Source organism: Triturus cristatus, chromosome 7 (genome assembly GCF_964204655.1).
Source record: "Triturus cristatus chromosome 7, aTriCri1.1, whole genome shotgun sequence".
Classification (NCBI taxonomy): domain Eukaryota; kingdom Metazoa; phylum Chordata; class Amphibia; order Caudata; family Salamandridae; genus Triturus; species Triturus cristatus.
The window spans coordinates 1,286,965,097-1,286,976,071 of record NC_140590.1 but is presented as its reverse complement, the minus strand read 5'-3'; the positions used below and the strand labels follow the sequence as shown (position 1 = coordinate 1,286,976,071).

The 10,975-nt window shown below is 55.8% G+C and overlaps 1 protein-coding gene across 2 annotated transcripts in view; it reads left to right on the top strand.

Moving 5' to 3' along the window:
* Nucleotides 1-809: 809 nt before the first annotated feature.
* The window catches only part of LOC146811897 (sulfotransferase 1 family member D1-like), a 339,819-nt gene continuing 329,653 nt past the window's right edge, over nucleotides 810-10,975 (top strand). For both annotated transcript variants that reach the window (XM_085618860.1, XM_085618861.1), the window contains exon 1: nucleotides 810-988. The gene's annotated coding sequence lies outside the window, so the exon portion shown is untranslated. The remainder of the gene's footprint in view (nucleotides 989-10,975) is intronic.

The window sequence follows — 10,975 nt, the reverse complement described above, 5'->3', positions numbered from 1 at the left end:
CCCCACTCCAATCCAATCCACCAAACTTTGATCCAATCCACCCCCGTCCAGTCCAATCCACCTCCTCCACTCCACTCTAATTCACCCCACTCCAAACCACCCTACTCTAATGCAACCCACCCCAAACTAATCTAATCCACCCCAATCCAATCCACCTCACCCCATTTCAATTGACCCCACTCCAATCCAATACACTCTATCCAGTCCACCCACTCTAATCTGCCCCACTCCACTCAATTCAACCCACTGTACCACAATCCAATCCACCCTACTCTATTCCAATCCAATACATCCCACTACCTTAATCCACACCACCCCACTCTATTTCACCCCACTCCACCTTCCAGCACTCCACCCTATGACACTGCACTCTACAACACTTTCTACCACTGAACCATTGAACTCTACTCCCCTTAAATCAGCCACACTCCACTACTCCCCTACTCCAGTCTACCACACTACTCCAACAAATTCAGTCTATGACACTCTACTCCCCCACTCCAATCTAGGGCACTCCACATCACTTTTAGCCATGCTGAACAGCAGCCACACTGTATTCAACATGGCAAAAACACATTGCCAAAGCCAATCGTTCTTATATAGGGGATCCCGATTGGCTTTGCCAGTGCTTGTTTTCGTAGGCACGAGGAAATTAAGTGATTTGCCAAGAAGCACAGGATTTTGAACCCACGCGATACCTGGTCCCCCGCCTCAGAAGTTGGCAGCTCTGGCCGGTAGCCATGTCCTCCTCTCCCTATAAATGCTCTATCCCTCTCAGTTCCAGGGAAACCTCTCGGGTCACACTGTCAGCCTGAGGACCCGGCCTCTCTTGGCCACGCCCAGGGGCCCTGCTCTTCTGCCAAGCGGCTCCTATAAACTGGCTGCCAGACACCCTGCTGTCTATTCTCACTGTGCCGGCTCTCCTATTCTTTTCACCACCGATTACTAGCTAAGGACTTGAGGAGACGCATATCCACCGTAAGAGAAGGTGAGTGGCGGATTAATCATAGTATTTAAGTCTGAGTAACACTCGTCTGAGGGCGGGTAGGGAGGGAGGGATCTTTCCACTTCCGTCAGACTCCACATAACGGCCTTAAGGCACTGGATGGGCGCACGGTAAATCCAAATTGTTTGGCTGATTTACATTATAACTGACTTATAAGTCTTCCTAGCGCTCTAAGCACAGTTTACACATTCTGTAGCACCGTCTTGCCACAGACGACACCATCATTTACATACCGTAGACTTTCTGTCCTCTTATCTCACACTGCTTTAACAGGGTACACATTACACAGTGCTTTCTTCCCTCATACCGCACAGCGCTTTTCAATCATGGTACACAAATTGCACCTACGATGAGACCGCACAGCGCTTTACATGCACGGAACACATTATACAGCAGCTTCTACCAGCCCTCCAAGTACGCCTCAGAAACAGGAAGGTCACACATTAACAGCAGTTTACAAATTATAAAGCTCCATCTGTCTTATGACATCGCCGGGTTTCCAGCTAACTGCAGCGACTCTCCCAGACTGTGTCCTGGTGCACTGTGCTGACCCTTGCACATGCAGCAGCATACATGTTTTATGTCACGCAGGCCTCTTTCTACTCCCATCCAGCCCAGCTGAATAGGTGGTGGATACAGATAAGTGAACACACGCTCAAACTAAACCTGTGGGCACCAGCAGCAATACATCATTATCCAGCCAAATACTCTTTTTATAACACAGAGAATGTATTGATTTCTAATGTTACTCCCACAAAGCAAGAATATTACATTCACACACAATTTACACGGTCCTCCCCTGAGGTCTTTATGATTCTGTTGTCAGCCCCAGCTCCTTCCTGAGATTTTCCCAGGCCCCTTCATTGTGGTTCTCTACCATTATCAAAGAGCGCCCTTTAAGGTGACTGTTAGACGGACCGGGAGGGTCGGCCGAGGACAAGGGGAGAGGTCTCCGGGGAGAGCCGTCTCCAGCGATCGTACAGCCGAGTAACTTCCCCCCCACAGATGTACACCACACAAAGATAAGGTTTAACGTTCTTTATAAGCAATCTTTAGGTACGATAGAATGGTACAAGGAGGTCAGGACTCAGGGGTCCCCTCGGTTCTAGTCTCTTGGTTGGGAAAGGGGGTAGCGGGACAGTCTTGTTACCAATCGGGTAGATGCGATGATATGATGGATAGCTCACAATCCTCGAGCTCGGTGTTCTAGATGGACGGGCCGCGGCAGCGCCAGCAGGTCCCGGTGAAGGTGGTCGTTACAACGGTCCGCGGCAGCGCCAGCAGGACCCGGTGAAGGTGGTCGTTACAACGGTCCGCGGCAGCAGGTCCCAACGAAGGTGGTAGTCACAACGGTCCGCGGCAGCGCCAGCAGATCCCGACGAGGATGGAGGATGCAGAAGGCCGCGGCAGCGCCAGCAGGCAGGACGAAAGTTCACAAGGTAGGGCTACGGCAGCGCCGGTAGTCCGTCAAGGATGAGTTCTTCACGGTGTCTCTCGACTCCAGGATACAACTCTCTTCCTGCTCTGGAGCTGCCCCAGTTATAGGTCTGGCGCCCTTTGATGTCCGGACCCTCGCACTTGGAGGTCGGGAGGTCCGGGATGAGGGAGTCCAGACACCCAGCAGGGGGGTGGAGCCAGCGCCCGGGGGAGCTGGGGGCGATCGGCACCTGGCGGGGGAGAGCCATCGACACTTCTTTCTCCCATTGACCTGCCAAGTGGTCCGTTCACCTCCTGGGTGGATGGTGGTGCCGGGATGTCGGGGCCTGGCCAGGCCCAGGGTTAGGGTCGAGCTGAGGCCATGCGGCCTCGTGGTGCAGTGTCCAAGATGGCGGCCGGGCCGGGCGAGGGAGCCGGTAGTGGTTCGGCCCCATGATACAGAGATGTCCGGGGGCAGGAATGCCGTCTTGGGACGGGGTGCGGGTTGCTTCTGTGGGTAACACCTGGAGGGCCGGGGCTCGGGCCCTGTCATGCGGGGAGGGAGCAAGCCCTTCATGTGGCCTGTCCAACATGCGTCCCCCCCAGCTGAAGGCGGGGAGAGTCACCCATCCTCTTGGGGACTCTCCTCGTCGAGGCGGAAAAAGCGTGACAGGCCATCCGCGTTGGCGTGGTCTTGGCCCGGTCGGTGTTCCACAGTGAAGTCCATCCCCTGCAGGGAGATGGACCAACGCAATAGTTTGGGGTTTTCCCCCTGCATCTGCATTAGCCACTGCAGGGGCCGATGATCTGTTTGCACCCGGAAGTGGGTACCGAAGAGATAGGGCCGGAGCTTTTTGAGGGCCCACACCACTGCGAAGGCCTCCCTCTCGATGGTGCTCCAGCGCTGTTCTCGGGCCAGGAGGCGTCTGCTGATGAAGGCCACTGGTTGGTCAAGTCCCTCGGAGTTCAACTGGGAGAGGACCGCCCCGATGCCATGGTCGGAGGCATCTGTTTGTACGATGAATTCCCGACTGTAGTCGGGGGCCTGGAGCACAGGGGCAGTGCACATGGCGGCTTTCAGCTTCTCGAAGGCCGCTTGACAGTCTGGGGTCCAGTTGACCTTCTTCGGGTGGTTTTTGGATGTGAGTCCCGTGAGGGGCCCCACAATGCTGCCATAGTCCCTCACGAACCGCCGGTAGTAGCCGGTGAGCCCCAAGAAGGCTCGGACCTCGGTCTGCGTGACTGGAGGCTGCCAGGACTGGATGGCAGCGATCTTGAGTTGTAGAGGGGCCACCAGACCGCTTCTCACCTGGTGTCCGAGATAGGTCACGGACCCCTGACCAATTTGGCACTTGCCGGCCTTGACTGTAAGGCCGGCTCGTTGGAGGGCCTGCAGGACCTCTCGGAGGTGGTGGAGGTGGTCGGACCAGTGGCGGCTGTACACAGCGATATCGTCCAGGTAGGCGGCGCTGAACTCCTCGAGTCCTGCCAAGACCTGGTTCACTAGTCGCTGAAAAGTAGCTGGGGCATTCTTCATGCCGAATGGCATGACTTGGAAGTGGTAGTGGCCATCGGGGGTAGAAAAGGCGGATCGTTCTTGGGCCCGGGGTGTGAGACCGATCTGCCAGTAGCCCGCTGTCAGGTCGAAGATGCTGAGGTAGCGGGCAGCCCACATGCGGTCGATCAGTTCATCCGCTCGGGGGATGGGATGAGCGTCGGTTCTGGTGACAGCATTCAAGCCCCGATAGTCGACGCAGAATCGGAGCTCAGGAGTGGTGCCGGGGGCAGCAGCTTTGGGGACCAGCACGACCGGGCTGGCCCAGGGGCTGTCTGAGGGCTCGATGACCCCGAGCGTGAGCATCTTTGATACCTCCTCTTGGATGCAGGCCCGTACCCGATCTGGTACGCGGTACGCCCGGTGTCTGATAGGGGGACTGTCCCCAGTGTCCACGTCGTGCAAGCACCAGGGGGTGACCCCTGGGGTGAGGGAAAACAAGGTCGCAAACTGCAGCAGGAGGTCCCGGCAGCCTTGGCGCTGTTCCGGGGTGAGGGCATCTGAGAGCCGGACCCCGTCCACGGAACCATCTTTCTCACGAGTCTTCAGGAGATCAGGGAGAGGCTCGGAGTCTTCTTCCGCTCCACTGTCTGTAGCCATCAGGAGGCTGAGCTCCGAGCGCACAAAGTGGGGTTTGAGTCTGTTGGTGTGGAGGACCCGGAGGGGGTTCCGTGGAGATTCCACATCGATGAGATAGGTGACGGGGCTCTTGCGCTCGACCACTTTGAAGGGCCCCGTCCACTTGTCCTGCAAGGCACATGGCTCGGTGGGGGACATCACCCACACTTGTTGGCCAGGTTCGAATTCGATGGAGGAGGCATTTTGATCGTACCATTTTTTCATGTCCTCCTGACTGGCCTCAAGGTTCGCTTTCGCCTTTTCTCTGAATCGCCTGGTCTGATTGCGTAGGGTCAGGAGGTACTTGAAGACGTCTGGAGGGGTCCTTAGGGGGGCCATCTCCCAACCTTCTTTGACTAGGCTGAGGGGCCCTCGCACAGGGTGCCCGTACAAGAGTTCGAAAGGGCTAAAGCCGAGGGACTTCTGGGGGACTTCTCGATATGCGAAGAGGAGGCACGGAAGTAGCACATCCCACTGGCGACGGAGGGGCTCTTCCAACCCCCCAATCATTCCCTTGAGCGTGCGGTTGAACCGCTCGACTAGTCCGTTTCCTTGAGGGTGATAGGGGGTCGTGAATCGGTAGGTGACCCCGCACTGTTGCCAGAGGGACTTCATATATTTCGAAATAAAGTTTGTGCCTCTGTCGCTCACGACTTCTCGGGGGAAGCCCACCCGGGAGAAGATCCCCATTAAGGCCCGGCCGACCACCGGGGCTGTTACAGTTCGCAGGGGCACAGCCTCGGGGTAGCGGGTGGCGTGGTCCACCAGTACCAGGATGAACCGATGTCCTTGTGCTGTACGGGGGTCCAGGGGCCCCACAATGTCTATTCCCACCCTCTCGAACGGGGTGGTGACAACTGGGAAGGGTTGCAGAGGTGCTTTGAGTTTGCGGCCGCTCTTCCCGCTGGCCTGGCACGTGGGGCAGGACCGGCAGTGGTTGAGGACGTCGTTTCTCATCTTTGGCCAGAAAAAGTGGGTCACCAGGCGACTGTAGGTTTTGTCCTGGCCCAGGTGTCCAGCCAGGGGGACATTGTGGGCCAAATTTAACAGGAAGTCTCTAAAACGGAGGGGCACCACCAGCACTCGACTGGCCCCTAACTCTGCGATTCTCTGTTCACTGTACAATAGGTCGTTGTCCCAATAGATCCAATGGGCTCCGGTGGTGTCCCCTGCGCTCTGGGCGAGGGCTTGCTGGCGGAGTCCCTCGAGGGAGGGACAGGTCTTCTGTTCTTGACGGAACTGTTCCTGGGTGGGCCCCCCTTCTTGACGCCACTGAGCCAGGTCGGGAAGGTCCTGGGGCTGAGCGAGCCCTTCGGGGGTTTGCTCTGGGGGGTCGGTATGGTCGGTGTCCTCTACTGGAGTGATCGGGGGAGGAGGTGCTGGCCATTCTGGTTCTTCTGATCGGGGGATGGCCCGGGCGGCCATGGACCGGGTGGTTACGCACGCCCAGTCCGGGAGGCCCAACATCCCCAGGTGCTCTCTTCTTTCTACGGCGGCCCACGGGGAACTCTCAAGATCATTCCCCAGGAGACAGTCCACGGGGGCATCATCTCGGACCGTCACCTTCAACATGCCGGAGACTCCTCCCCATTCGAAGGGGACGCAGGCCATCCGACATAGACTCTCCGAGTTGTCGGCTGAACGGACGGGGCAGAGAATGTTCGGCAGGATCTGCTCTGGTTTTACCAGGTGACAGCGGACGGCCGTCACACTGGCCCCCGTGTCACGTAGTGCTTCGGCCCGGCGTCCATTAATGTTCACCCACTGACTATATTTTCTGGTGTTGGCGGGTAGGGGAGCCCGCGGGACCATGTCTCTTCCCCCTAGGCACGCTAGAACCATGGCGGCCGGTTCCCACTCTTGTCGTTCCTGTTCGCATTCTTCCTGTTCTTTGGAGATTTGTTCTCCCCCCAGGGCGGCGGCAGCTACCTGGCGGGGTCTCGGAGTTTGGTTCTGTGGACAGTTCGGGTCATTGGCGTAGTGGCCGACTCGCTGGCATCGGTGACACGTGACATTGGCTCGGAACCCCGGGCGCATCGGGGGGTTGTCCCGGCTGGCCGGGGGCGGGGTGCTGGCCGCGGGAGCGGCCGGGACGGTGTCTCTTCCTCGTCCCTGGCCTCCTCCTCCTCCTCGGGGACGGTGCTGACCTTGATTGTTCCGGTTCTGTTCGTGCGGCCCTCTCCGGCCTACTCGGGTGCTTTCCCACCGGTCAGCTTCGGCGGCGAGTTGCCGTGGGTCAGTCAATTTACTGTCGAGGAGGTGCTGCCTGAGCTCGACGAAGCAGTTGTTAGAGAGGTGCTCCCACACCATGAGATTAAAAAGTTGCTCGTAGGTCGTTACGTGGCTTCCCTTGATCCAACCCTCGAAGGCTCGGCTGAAATAGTTGACATATTCCACCCAAGTTGTACCCGGGATCCGGGTGCAGTCTCGGAACCTCTGGCGGTACATTTCGGGTGTGAGCCCATATCGGGTGAGGAGGGCAGCCTTCATGTGATCATAGGATGACATCAGATGGTCTGGGAGCTGTAACAGGGCATCGCGGCCTTCATTGACGAACCTCCCCCATAGACCGGCTCCCCAGTCACTTCGATCGATCCGGTGGGAGGTCATGGCGATCTCGTAGGCCTTGAACCACTGTTGTATGTCGTCCTCTCGGACATACTCTCGAACGACATCCTTGGGGATGTGGACTTTCTTTTCTGTCGCTCCTGGGGTGCGCGGTTGCTCGGGCACCTCCAGTTCTTTGTTCTGCTTCCGTAGGTCTATTTCTGCCAGTTTGCGCTCGTGCTCGTACGCTAATCTCTTTTCTTCGAGATCTCTCTGCCTCTGTTTTTCTTCCCGTTCTTCTCGGAGCCGCAGATGTTCTAGGTTCAGTTTTTGTTCGGCTAATTTTAGTTCACCGTCCATTTTGAGCCGTGCCATTTCTAGCTCATGTAGTCTGCTTTTTTCTCTCTCTTGGATCTCTTCCTGCGAGAGACCCGTTCTTCGCTCCTCGGGAGCCGTGGTGTTCCTCTCTGATGCTGCAATGTTTTGGTCCGGGGATCTGGCGGCCCCGGTTTCTGCCCACGACTCAATGGCGTGCTTGAAATCGTCTTTGGTACTCAGGCCGGTGGTAGCAATGCCTAGTTCAATGCAGAATTGTTTCAATTCACGATGGCTGTACTCTTCCAATTTCTCCATCTGGAATTTCTCGGTGGATCCGCTCTCTTTGGTTGACATTGTGGTTTCGTCGTGGGGTGAGCTACTCTCTGTACGATTACTCGTTGATTCGGATCGCGCCGCTGGCCACCAATGTTAGACGGACCGGGAGGGTCGGCCGAGGACAAGGGGAGAGGTCTCCGGGGAGAGCCGTCTCCAGCGATCGTACAGACGAGTAACTTCCCCCCCACAGATGTACACCACACAAAGATAAGGTTTAACGTTCTTTATAAGCAATCTTTAGGTACGATAGAATGGTACAAGGAGGTCAGGACTCAGGGGTCCCCTCGGTTCTAGTCTCTTGGTTGGGAAAGGGGGTAGCGGGACAGTCTTGTTACCAATCGGGTAGATGCGATGATATGATGGATAGCTCACAATCCTCGAGCTCGGTGTTCTAGATGGACGGGCCGCGGCAGCGCCAGCAGGTCCCGGTGAAGGTGGTCGTTACAATGGTCCGCGGCAGCGCCAGCAGGACCCGGTGAAGGTGGTCGTTACAACGGTCCGCGGCAGCGCCAGCAGGTCTCGACGAAGGTGGTAGTCACAACGATCCGCGGCAGCGCCAGCAGATCCCGACGAGGATGGAGGATGCAGAAGGCCGCGGCAGCGCCAGCAGGCAGGACGAAAGTTCACAAGGTAGGGCTACGGCAGCGCCGGTAGTCCGTCAAGGATGAGTTCTTCACGGTGTCTCTCGACTCCAGGATACAACTCTCTTCCTGCTCTGGAGCTGCCCCAGTTATAGGTCTGGCGCCCTTTGATGTCCGGACCCTCGCACTTGGAGGTCGGGAGGTCCGGGATGAGGGAGTCCAGACACCCAGCAGGGGGGTGGAGCCAGCGCCCGGGGGAGCTGGGGGCGATCGGCACCTGGCGGGGGAGAGCCATCGACACTTCTTTCTCCCATTGACCTGCCAAGTGGTCCGTTCACCTCCTGGGTGGATGGTGGTGCCGGGATGTCGGGGCCTGGCCAGGCCCAGGGTTAGGGTCGAGCTGAGGCCATGCGGCCTCGTGGTGCAGTGTCCAAGATGGCGGCCGGGCCGGGCCGGGCGAGGGAGCCGGTAGTGGTTCGGCCCCATGATACAGAGATGTCCGGGGGCAGGAATCCCGTCTTGGGACGGGGTGCGGGTTGCTTCTGTGGGTAACACCTGGAGGGCCGGGGCTCGGGCCCTGTCATGCGGGGAGGGAGCAAGCCCTTCATGTGGCCTGTCCAACAGTGACCAATGGAGGACTGGTCATCCCCTCCCCAGTGTATGCAGCTCACAGCTTACAGGAATGCAGCAATCCACGGAGCTCTCTACCTCCACTCGATGATTCACCATGCAGGCCAGGGTCTCCCAGAATGGATCTCAGGACCTTCCATGTATTGTACCATGCTTAGGTACATATGCATCCAGTGCAGTCATACAAAATACACACACTGCACAGTACTGTATCTTCCATGTTCTGTACCATTCAAAGCCACACATACATCCAACACTTGTATTCAACATGCTTGGACTGCTCAGCACAGTACCCTACTTGTATTCTACCACTAAGCGGAACACATGCACCCAGCACATGCACTTATCCTGCATTCACTGCATTCTTCATGTATTGTGTCTTTTACAGGTAGACGTACACCGCGCACATGCACTTATCCTACAAACACTGCACAGCACTACATCCTTCAGGTACTGTACCACTCTCAGTCACATGCATCTCCAGTACATACATACACCATGGATGCACTACACACTACTGCACTATCCTTGTATTTCACCCTTCCCAGGCACACAAGACAGAGAGCGAGAGGTTGGGTGGTCAGATTGGTAAAACTGGTGGGAAAGTCTGTAAGCAGTCCTGTGGCTCAATCCAGCTCTGTGCTACACCACAAAGTCTAACCCTTGTAAAAAACAGACCATCTCAACAACTTGGGATTCTCTCCATTCATAGACATCAACCATTTAAGGGGCTTATGATTCATGTGTACCACACATTTAGTGCCAAAGAAATAAGAGCAGAACTAACAGCAAGGCGCACACTGGCAGATCACTCCACAATAGTCATCCAGTTCTGTTCCCTTGGTAGTAATCTGATACTAATAAAGGCTACCAGACAAGGATTACCTATGTCATCCAGTTGAGCTAACACCACTCCAACTCCTTTATAGGAGGTATCCATCTGTACAATGAAAGGCTGACTATAGTCAGATGCTTTCAGTACTGGTGCAGTGCACAGCGCCTACTTCAGTTTTTCAAATGCTTTCTTACACTCCTCAGTCCATACCACTTTCCTGTGCTGCTTCCTAGATGGCAAAGTAGTGAATGTGGCACCTATACTCCCATAGCGTGCCCTAAAGTTCCTATAATACCAAGTTGGTCCTAAAAAGTCCCTCACTACAGTCTGGGTAATAGGAACTTCCCACTCCATCGCAGACTGAATCTTTGATTAGACAAAGCAAAAAGCGACGCTTGGGGGCTGGGTTCGGTGCGTTCAGCGCAGGGACTGTATTGTGACAATTGTTGATTTTGCACACTAACAGTGGTGACTGGCTGCTTTTAGCTCCACTGTTAGCATTTTATTGTTTTAAAAACAATAGAACTTTTTAAATAAATTTGCTTTCCCTACCTGGGCGACCTGCTCGGCTGACCTTTTCCGTCACGCCGAGGGGTTTGCGCTCTAGTGTTCAACTTTGTGGCGCCTATATTACGCTACACTGGAGCGACCCCGCTCCATTAGACAAAGCAAAAAGTGACGCTTGGGGTGGGTTCGGTGCGTTCAGCGCAGGGACTGTATTGTACTGTATTGTGACAATTGTGGATTTTGCACACTAACAGTGGTAGCTGGCTGCTTTTAGCTCCACTGTTAGCATTTTATTGTTTTAAAAACAATAGCACTTTTTAAATAAATTTGCTTTCCCTACCTGGGCGACCTGCTCGGCTGAGCTTTTCCGTCGCGCCGAGGGGGTTAGCGCTCTAGTGTTCAACTTTGTGGCGCCTATATTACGCTACACTGGAGCGACCGCGCTCCATTAGACAAAGCAAAAAGTGACGCTTGGGGGCTGGGTTCGGTGCGTTCAGCGCAGGGACTGTATTGTACTGTATTGTGACAATTGTGGATTTTGCACACTAAGGGCCTCATGTAGGTAGCCCAATACCGGTCGGTAACGGCCGATTTTCGGTAATTATACCGTTACCGACCGGTATTTA